This window comes from Micropterus salmoides, unplaced genomic scaffold, assembly GCF_014851395.1.
Source record: "Micropterus salmoides isolate LMB-PRFRI ecotype aquatic unplaced genomic scaffold, ASM1485139v1 Ms_hic_scaffold_1, whole genome shotgun sequence".
NCBI lineage: Eukaryota > Metazoa > Chordata > Actinopteri > Centrarchiformes > Centrarchidae > Micropterus > Micropterus salmoides.
The window spans coordinates 50619183-50629269 of record NW_024040040.1 but is presented as its reverse complement, the minus strand read 5'-3'; the positions used below and the strand labels follow the sequence as shown (position 1 = coordinate 50629269).

Genomic DNA, 10087 nt, shown 5'->3' with positions numbered 1-10087 from the left:
ATTGCTGACAACCCAACTTGCCACTCAAACACAGTACACAACAGTATGACCCTCATGCGCAAGACAAATCATTTCATTCACTCAAATTTTGGTTCTCAAGTACAATCACTGATTTCTGCATGGCATCACAAAGAGTTTGAATGAAGATTTTAAATCTATCTGTAGATTGTGTTTTATATTTGTTTTTTCATGAGGAGTTTGTTTGCGGATTTTGAATCTATTTAGATTGTGTTTTGTGTTTACAACTTGTAATATCCATTTGTGACCTATGGTCTGTTCATTTTCAATAACTATGGCATCATTTTACCCCCATACCTGTTACACAACAAGGTGTTTGAAACACCACCCTTTTGTTGAAATAAACGTTTTTCTACGTTTTGTTGGGCCTGAACTCAGTTCTGGTGGGAAAAAATGCCACAACTTAACCTCCTCATTGGCAGGTTTTATTCAACAAACATCTCTGTTTCCTCCTCTCCTTCCTAATTGATTCAGTCCATATTATATTATAGCATTTTACTGACTTTTGCCAAAGAATCCTAGATGTAATATCTAAATAACTGTCATCTCATCTTTGCTAAAAAGACTGATACTTATCTATTTGTTGTGGCCAATATCATTAATCTTACAAATACAAAATACCTTAATATACTGCAGTTTTTTAATCTGTCAAACACTAATTTTTTTTCCTGGTAACATGTTTTTCTTAGATACAATGGATGTTCTGTCAGTTGAAATCTAGTATAAGCATTTCTTACAGTTATCTGAAGTTGGGCTTTTTAACAGATTACACAATCCACACTAAATTTAAAAAACAAAGCTTTTTTCTTTATCCAACGAAGGTTAAAATCAAGGGCAACTGGACCTGGTTGAAGATACTGGAAGACGTTTCGTCCCTCATCCAAAGGACTTCTTCAGTTCTGACTGACTGGCAGGGAAACTTTCTTCTTAGTCAAGATACAGAAACAGTATAAATATTGACAATTTTCACACAGGCATACAGCTAAATTGATAAGCAGTTTTATTAATGATAGAGAAGCCGGTTGGAGTCTGAACAGCAGCAAGGGAGGGAAAAAGTTGCTCAAGGCAACTTGCATCAATATTACAGACTTTTCTTTTGTGCTGCTGTTACTTCTAGCTGAAGGCAGCAGTGATGATGTCTGCAGCAGGGGTAGGAGCAGCTAATCTAGGCCTACTCTTAATTTCGCTACATTTTCCATTCATACCTTTTACAACTTAACCAGTCTGTAATCTGCATTTTGCTTCATTAACTGAAATGAGCTCATCCAGGCTGTGTGTGCGCAGTTGATTGATTGAGATGTATTAAAAGTGTCCTGTTGTTGACTTTGGACATAAGCCTGTTTATTTTCTTTAATACGGTTCCTATTTGTTTTATAGCGATGTCCGAGGGTGAGTCCAAACAGACTCGCCAGTGAAACTAATCTTTCACTCAGCAGCTACCAGCTGTTATTTTTTTTTGAGATGCACAGAGAGAGAGAGAGAGAGAGAGAGAGAGAGAGAGAGAGAGATATGGTGGATTAAATAGTTCTGTTGGGTTTTATGCACGACGCACAGCTTCCTCTGTATGCAGCCTGTGCTATAGCAAAGCAAGCAGTTAGGTTGGCTACATCTCCATAATAAAAGGCACAGGCAAAAAAAATTGGCTGGGCAGCAAAAGTGATATTTTAAAGTGATCTTATAAACACCTTCATGGAGATTTAAAAAGGAAAGTAATTGTAGAAATAGAATTGTAGAAACAGCTAAATGACAGATAATCAGCTTCTTCACTGCTGTTGGAGCTATATTCTTATTTTTGTTTATTTTGGGTTTGAGTTAATTTATAGCCTAATTTATTTCTTTTCTTTTCTTGTTAAAGTTAATTTGGTTTATTTTGTATTTATGCTTTACTTGTATTGTCGTTTGTTGGTCACATGATGTTTTGTTCATTTGCATAAGTAGGTCAAGGTGAGAGGTGCTGCAGGCATGAGGGCATATGGTTTTTTTACCAGCGTGAGAGAGGCACCAGAAATGTCTGTAAGCTTGCTTATGTGTGTGAATAAACCTCCTCAAACTCAATCTTGTTATGGACATCACTTTGCTTTGGTACCTCTGAACCTGCGTAAAGCCTAACCATGACGTAGCCTCAAGTGGCCATTTGAGAAGTTTGTTATTATTTGTTTTTGTTTAAGTTTATGGACAAATAGCCACTACATTAAGTAAAAAACCTGCCCTGGATATATTGTTGGTTTGCGTGGATACTGGACTTGTCGTTTGCTGAATTGCCGTTTCGAAAGTGGATTTTCACCTGGATGTGGGAGACAAACAGGAAGGGCCTAGGAGTGACGGAGCCAGGGGCTGGATGCAGTGCAAACATCGAATAATACGACCCCCGACAGTGTAAAATTTCCCTGGACACCGTACTGGATAACGATGAAGCTACTGGAGCGCTGGAGCTGCACTACGGAGTGGAGGATATTATTTGCTGCAATTTGAATTCGCAAAGGCCCAAAGCCTTCACAGGTGATGCGCACAGCCGCGCGCAACAACAGCTACTGCGTGCATTCAATTCCGTGCACGAAGGCAACCACCGCAACAAACAAAGTTCCACAAGGTATGTGCTTTACACACTCTTTGCAAGCAACTGTGTGTGTACATGACCGACATCAACAAAGGGTAAAATGTCTGACGTTGCATCTAAAGCCACAAGCGACACGGCGCTTCCTACAAGAAGACGCGCAAGTTTTACTGCTAAAGGAATGATGTTTTTTATGCAAACGTGTCAGGAAAAGAGATCGGCGCAATGCAGACGAGCCAAATCGTACATGAATTAGATGGATAAGTTGATGCATTCTGCAGACAATATTGATGCAGTCAAGTCTCTTTTGGATCAAATAATAATATGTGTTGATGAGGCAAAACAACATAATTTGTCATTTGTGTCACTGGACATACCTCAGTAGGAGAAGGAGAAACAAGATAAATATTTTGAACAAAAGAAAAGTGTTTTTCAAGCTTTATTGATGACGTCAAAGGTTGGTTATCAAACACAGGCCATTCATATGAACTTCCAATTAAACCACCTGATAATCCAACTGATATTGGGCCTGAGGACAGTGTATCCAATAAAGGTTCTGAAACGCGTTCAAAGGCTGGTTCTAAACTGTCAAAGACTTCATCCAGTGCATCTGCAAAATATTAGTGCAAGCAGAAAGAGCAGCGTTAAAGGAACGCATGGCTGCTCTAAAACAAAGGCATATTTTGGAGGATCAGGAGGAACAAATACGACTTGAACAAGAGGACTTACGGAAGAAACGGGAACATTTAAGGAGAGAAAAGGAACAACTTGCTCTGGAGGCAGAATTAAAGGTGACAAATGTGAATTGGAGGTTCTGGAAGTAAGCTCAAAGTGTGGCTCTAAAGTGTCAAGATGTGCATCTCAAACATCAGATGGCATGAATTCTTACTTGAAAAGGTCAGAAACTCAAGGGACATATGAACTAAATCCGAATGCTGAACGCTATGTGCCCACCAATAAAAGCTCTGAACCTACCTCCAGTCGCTTGTTAAATTCTGTCCCTGTTGGTGTTCAACCCAAAGATGTTGTAAAACAACTACCCATACCTAATGTCATTCCTGTGTTTCAAAGGCAAGATACACAATCACCGGGTTTGCAAGATGTTTGTGACGATAATCCATCCATCAATTCTCCGGACATTTTGAACATCATGCAGCGTCAAAATGAAATAACGCGCTGTTGGTCCAACAAAACACAGCCTCTGCTCTGCCTATGAGAAATATACCTGTATTTGATGGAGATCCCCGTATTTCAAATCTTTTCTCAGAGCCTTTGAAAATTGCATTGAGGATAAAACTCAAAATTTCAGTGATTGTCTGTACTTCCTAGAACAGTACACTAGAGGGCAACCAAGAGACATTGTAGAAGTTGTCAGCATATGCCCTCTGAACCAGGTTATCAATGAGCAAAAACACTTTTGATTGAACATTTTGGCAGTGAACATAAAATCTCTTCGGCTTACATGGACAAAATCAACAACTGGCCCTCAATAAAACCTGAGGATGTTAATGCTTTGCAGTCATTTGCTTTGTTCCTTCGAGGTTGCTCCAATATAGTACATCATATAAAGTATATGAAGGAGTTGGACATGCCAGCTAACCTCAGGACGATCCTAATGAAACTCCCATATAAGCTGAGGGAAAAGTGGAGAAATGTGACATATTGGAACAAACTGGAAGCAGAGCAGTGTTTGTTGATTTTGTGAATTTCATTGAAAAACAAGTCAAAATTGTTTCAGATCCATGTTTGGAAATATTAATGATGTTTCTCCAGCCAGCTATACAAAGCTATCCATGCAAGTTAAGCAGAAAAGGAAAAGTAGTACATTTGCCACCAGCATTAATGCACCAAAGGATGGACATAAAGAAATGGAAAACATGACAGCTCACAGTAACCAGCTCAAATGTATATTCTGCTATCTTACCAATCGCACTCTGGAAAAATGCTTTCAGTTTAGAAGAAAGACACAACAGGACAAGATTCAGTTTCTAAAGGAGAAGGGCGTTTGTTTTGGGTGCTTGAAACATGGACTCACAAGCAAAGACTGCAGGAGTCGTTTGGATTGTGAAGTGTGTCACAGAAAGCACCAATCTGTCCTGCATGTGGAGAAGGAGGATACTACAAGGATAACCTCCAAAGAAACTGTGAGCACTGTATCCGGGAAGCAGCAGACGTGTGGTCATATTGGGGCTGGTGAAGAGGATACTGCTGTTTTTTCCATTGTGGCTGTGCAGGTGAAAAGTCAGAAAAGTAATAAAGTTGTGCATACTTATGCTTTCCTGGATCGTGGGAGCTCTGGTAACTTCTGTACTACAAGTATGGCTGAAAGGCTGGGAGTATCAGGAAAAAACTGTAATGTAGTGTTAAGGACAATGGGGCAGACTAAAACCATCAACACTACTATAGTAACCGGTCTGGAGGTGTCTGGATTTGACACCAATGACTTTATTGAGCTACCGTCTGTTCTGACACAAACAAAAATGCCTGTCTCTAAAGTCAATGTGCCATGTCAGGATGATGTTGCCAAATGGGCGTATCTGAGCAGCATTAGGCTACATGAAGTAGATGCAGATGTAGACTTGCTCATTGGAACCGACTCTCCTAAAGTTTTGGAGCCATGGGAACTGATAAACAGTCAATGTGGTGGACCGTATGCAGTGAGGACCAGAGTTGGCTGGGTCATAAATGGGCCTCTTCGTGCTGGAGACTCTGAAGGTACTGGTGTCAAATCAGGATGCATTGTTGGAACTGCTAATCACATATCTGTGGAACACTTGGAAAGTATGTTGATGCAACAGTATAATCATGACTTTACTGAAAGAACAAGTGATGAACAACTTGAGATGTCAAGAGAAGACAATAAATTCATGAAAATTGTGGAGAGTACGACAGTGCTTAACAATGAACATTATTACATTGACTTACCTTTCAGAGTTGATAATCCTGTTTTGCCAAATAATCGCTGCATTGCACTACAAAGACTCCAAGTCCTGAAGAGGAGATTTAATAGAGATATTTCATTCAAGGCTCAATATGTTGATTTCCTTAACAACATGTTGGAGCAAGGATGTGCAGAAAAGGTTCCCACAAATGAGCCCACTCTGGAACAAGGTGTGGTACATTCCCCACCATGGTGTACGTCATCCAACCAAAGGAAAGTTGCGTGTTGTGTTTGATTGCGGCTGTACTTACAAAGGTATATCATTGAACAGTCAGCTCCTGCAGGGCCCAGACTTCACTAACACGCTAATTGGTGTCCTCCTTCGGTTTAGAGAAGAGCCCATCGCTGTTATGGCTGATATCAACGCCATGTTCCATCAGGTCCGGGTTCCATATAAGCACGTTAACTTCTTGCGCTTTCTATGGTGGCCCAATAGAGACGCTACAGCGGAGCCAGAGGAATACAGGATGTGCGTGCATTTGTTTGGAGCTGTATCCTCTCCAAGCTGCTCAAACTATGCACTGAGGAGAACTGCTGAGGATAATGCACTGCAATATTCACCCGATGTCCTTCGTACAGTTAAGACAAATTTCTACGTGGATGATTGTCTTAAGTCCACTGTGACAGAGGAAGATGCAGTGAAGCTCATACATGGATTAACATCTCTCTGTAAAAAGGGCGGCTTTTATCTCCAAAAGTGGGTCACAAATAACTCAAATGTGTTTGCACTTATTCCTAGCAAGATCAGAGCAGTGGGTTTGGAGAACATGGATTTGGACAGGGACCAACTCCCTGTGGAAAGAGCTCTGGGGATGCAATGGTGTGTTCAAGGAGATACGTTCAGCTTCAGGACTGCAGTGCAGGAACGTCCACACACTAGGAGGGGCATCCTTTCTGTGGTGAGCTCTCTTTACGACCCGCTGGGTTTTCTGTCTCCTTTCATAATCCCTGCCAAGTTACTGTTACAGGAGTTGTGCAGAATGAACTTCAAATGGGATGAGCCAGTTCCCCGTGATGTCTCCGAACATTGGTCTGAGTGGCTCTCTGAACTTCAGCATATGAGTGGATTTAAAGTGGAACAGTGCATTAAACCCAAAAACTTTGGAACACAAGTGAAAGCAGAACTGCGTCATTTTTGATGCTAGTCAAACAGGATATGGCACTGTTTCATACTTGAGATTGGAGAGCACTGACAATGTGCATGTTTCATTTATCACAGGCAAGGCTCGTGTCGCTCCTCTAAAGCAACTGACCATTCTACGCCTTGATCTTGCTGCAGCTGTGCTTGCTGTTCGAGTGAACACAATGCTGTTGAAAGGGCTACAGTTGCCATTGCAAAGGTCAGTTTTTTGGACCGATAGCACTACTGTTCTCAAGTACATCTTCAATGAAACAAAGCGCTTTCACACATATGTTGCCAATCGTGTCAGTACCATAAGAGAATCCACAGACAAAGATCAGTGGAGGTATGTAAACACCAAAGACAATCCTGCAGATGAAGCTTCTCGAGGACTAAGAGCTCAAGAGTTTGGGAAAGGAAAATGGCTAAAAGGACCGGACTTTTTGCACTTGCCCCCCACCAGGTGGCCGAAACTCGACTTGGACTCCTCTTCCATTCCATCTGATGATGCAGAGGTGAAAAGGGAACTTAAGGTGAATGTTGTTACAATACACAGTGACAATCCTCTCAGTCAGCTCATTCACTATTTTTCATCCTGGAGAAACCTTAAAACATCAGTGGCCTGGCTGTTGGAGCTGAAAGAAAGAATATGTGGTCAACCAGAATGAGAATGTGGAAAAGGAGATAAAAAATTCAAAGCCGCACTTGGAAAATCCAGCTTGACACCAGAGCGCTTGGAGGAAGCTGGAAAGGCAATAATTCAGTTTGCACAAAACCAAAGATTCAGTACTGAAATTTCCTCACTAGAACATGACCCAAAGACTGTTTTTAAAGACAGTCCTCTGTATCGCCTCGACCCCTTCATCGAAGATGGCATCCTCAGAGTTGGTGGACGTCTGTTTAAATCAGCACTGCCGTGGGAGGTAAAGCATCCTGTGATTCTGTCAAAGGATTTGAATGTTTCCCAGCTCATTTTGCGTTACATCCATTGCCAACTTGGACATGCTGGACGCAATCACATGCTGCACAGATTGAGACAGAAGTATTGGATCATAAATGCCAACTCTGCGGCCAGGAAGATTCTCTCACAATGTACAGTGTGCAGAAGGTACAGAGGAAAGCTTGGAGAACAGAAGATGTCCGACTTACCGGAGGAACGAGTTGTGCCTGATAACGCACCCTTTACAAATGCGGGAGTGGACTATTTTGGACCATTGGAGGTGAGGAGAGGTAGAACTGTGCTGAAGCGATATGGAGTGATATTTACCTGTATGAGTAGCCGCGCAGTACATCTTGAGGTGGCACATTCCCTCGACACGGACTCCTGCATCAATGCTGTGCGAAGATTTATCTGCAGAAGAGGACCTGTGACAAGTGTAAGGTCAGATAACGGCACAAATTTTGTTGGTGCGAAGGAGGACCTGAGGCAAGCATTGGCCGCTTTAAATCACTCTAAAATTGAAAGGACTTTTGTGCAGGAAGGAATGACGTGGAGTTTTAACACCCCAGCTGCATCTCACCAAGGTGGCGTTTGGGAGCGTCTGATTCGCTCTGTGCGCAGTGTACTTACCTCTGTTGTTGGACATCAACTGCTGGACGAGGAAGGTCTGCAAACGCTGTTTTGCGAGGTGGAAGTGATACTCAATGACCGGCCAATAACTAAGGCTTCAGAAGATCCCAATGATTTAGAAGCGCTTACTCCAAATCACATTCTCCCGTTAAAAGGCAAGCCCATTCTGCCATTAGGTCTGTTCGAGAAATCTGATCTGTACATTAAGAGGAGATGGAGGCAAGTGCAGTACGTTGCGGAACTTTTCTGGAAAAGGTGGACAGCAGAGTATTTGCTTGTAATGCAAGAAAGGCAAAAATGGACGAAGCAAAAGAGAAACTTTATTCCAGGAGATATTGTCGTAATCGCTGATGCCACAGCTCCAAGAGGCTCATGGATGATGGGCAGAGTTCTAAGCACCACAGCTGACTCTAGAGGACTGGTTCGCTCTGTGAAGGTCCAAACGAAGATCAGCATCCTGGACAGGCCAATAACCAAGCTCTGTCTTCTCTTGGAGGCTAATAATTGACTATACGACTCATTCTTTCTCCTATCTCTGTCTTCCATCTGTTTGTTTCTTTCAGATATGGAGAATCTGAAGATGTGAAGATTCCAGTTTAATGTTTAAGCTACAATTAGAAAATAGCTCCTTTGTGTTAAAGCTAAGGTTAATTGTGGGTAAAGTACCGTTACAATTAGGGGCTGGGTTGTTGGAGCTATATCCTTATTTTTGTTTATTTTGGGTTTGAGTTAATTTATAGCCTAATTTATTTCTTTTCTTTTCTTGTTAATTTGGTTTATTTTGTATTTATGCTTTACTTGTATTGTCGTTTGTTGGTCACATGATGTTTTGTTCATTTGCATAAGTAGGTCAAGGTGAGAGGTGCTGCAGGCACGAGGGCATATGGTTTTTTACCAGCGTGAGAGAGGCAGCAGAAATGTCTGTAAGCTTGCTTATGTGTGTGAATAAACCTCCTCAAACTCAATCTTGTTATGGACATCACTTTGCTTTGGTACCTCTGAACCTGCGTAAAGCCTAACCATGACGTAGCCTCAAGTGGCCATTTGAGAAGTTTGTTATTATTTGTTTTTGTTTAAGTTTATGGACAAATAGCCACTACAACTGCATTTGCAGGAATATTTTAATGGGCTACTTAAAAAAAACAAACTCATCAAGTTGCCTAGTCTAATGCAATAGACAGTCCATTTTTACTCTGATAGCCTATCTTGACCTTTCCTCATGTGGACACATAGGGGCTGTTATCCTGCACAACAAAACTGCACAAAAGAATTAAATCCCCACACTACCATGGATAGTAGTGGTGCAACGGGTTGCAGAATCCGTGGCATGTAAAATAATCAGTTACAAGGTCATAAAATATCAAAATGTTCTTAAATACTCACCCCAATTCAGCAACAAGGACGATCAACCGAGTAATCCAAGAGTAATCAGTCATAACATCTAAAGGCAGAATTGCCAGCCTTCAAGTCATTTAAGTGAAATAGTGAAAACGGATTCATCTTCAGCCCCCTGCTGCTACCTGAATTTGTGTGTCCCTTTACATAAATAATTTCCACAATAAATTGATGCAGAAAAGCCAGAAACTGATGCAGGAAAACACCAGAATGCAGGACACTAAGTGTTTAACACTCACAATTTTCTGTGGGAGTACCCCCATGACCCCCCTGTTCATACTATCGCAGTTTTGTTGTTATATTATTATAATTAGACACATGACATTCCAATTTAGCAACATCAAAATAAGACAGTTATTAGTGTTGTTGTGAGTTTTGTTGTGCCGTATAAGTAGAGGATGTTTACTGTTGCTTTACTGCTTTACAGACTTAACTTTGGGGGGGTGGAGGTCAATTATTATGTGAAGATATGAAGTTTTATGGGCTGGG

The 10087-nt window shown here is 41.3% G+C and overlaps 1 pseudogene; it reads left to right on the top strand.

Annotated features, from left to right (window-relative positions):
• The window catches only part of LOC119884928, a 66254-nt pseudogene extending 57465 nt beyond the window's left edge, over nucleotides 1-8789 (top strand).
• Nucleotides 8790-10087: the final 1298 nt, after the last annotated feature.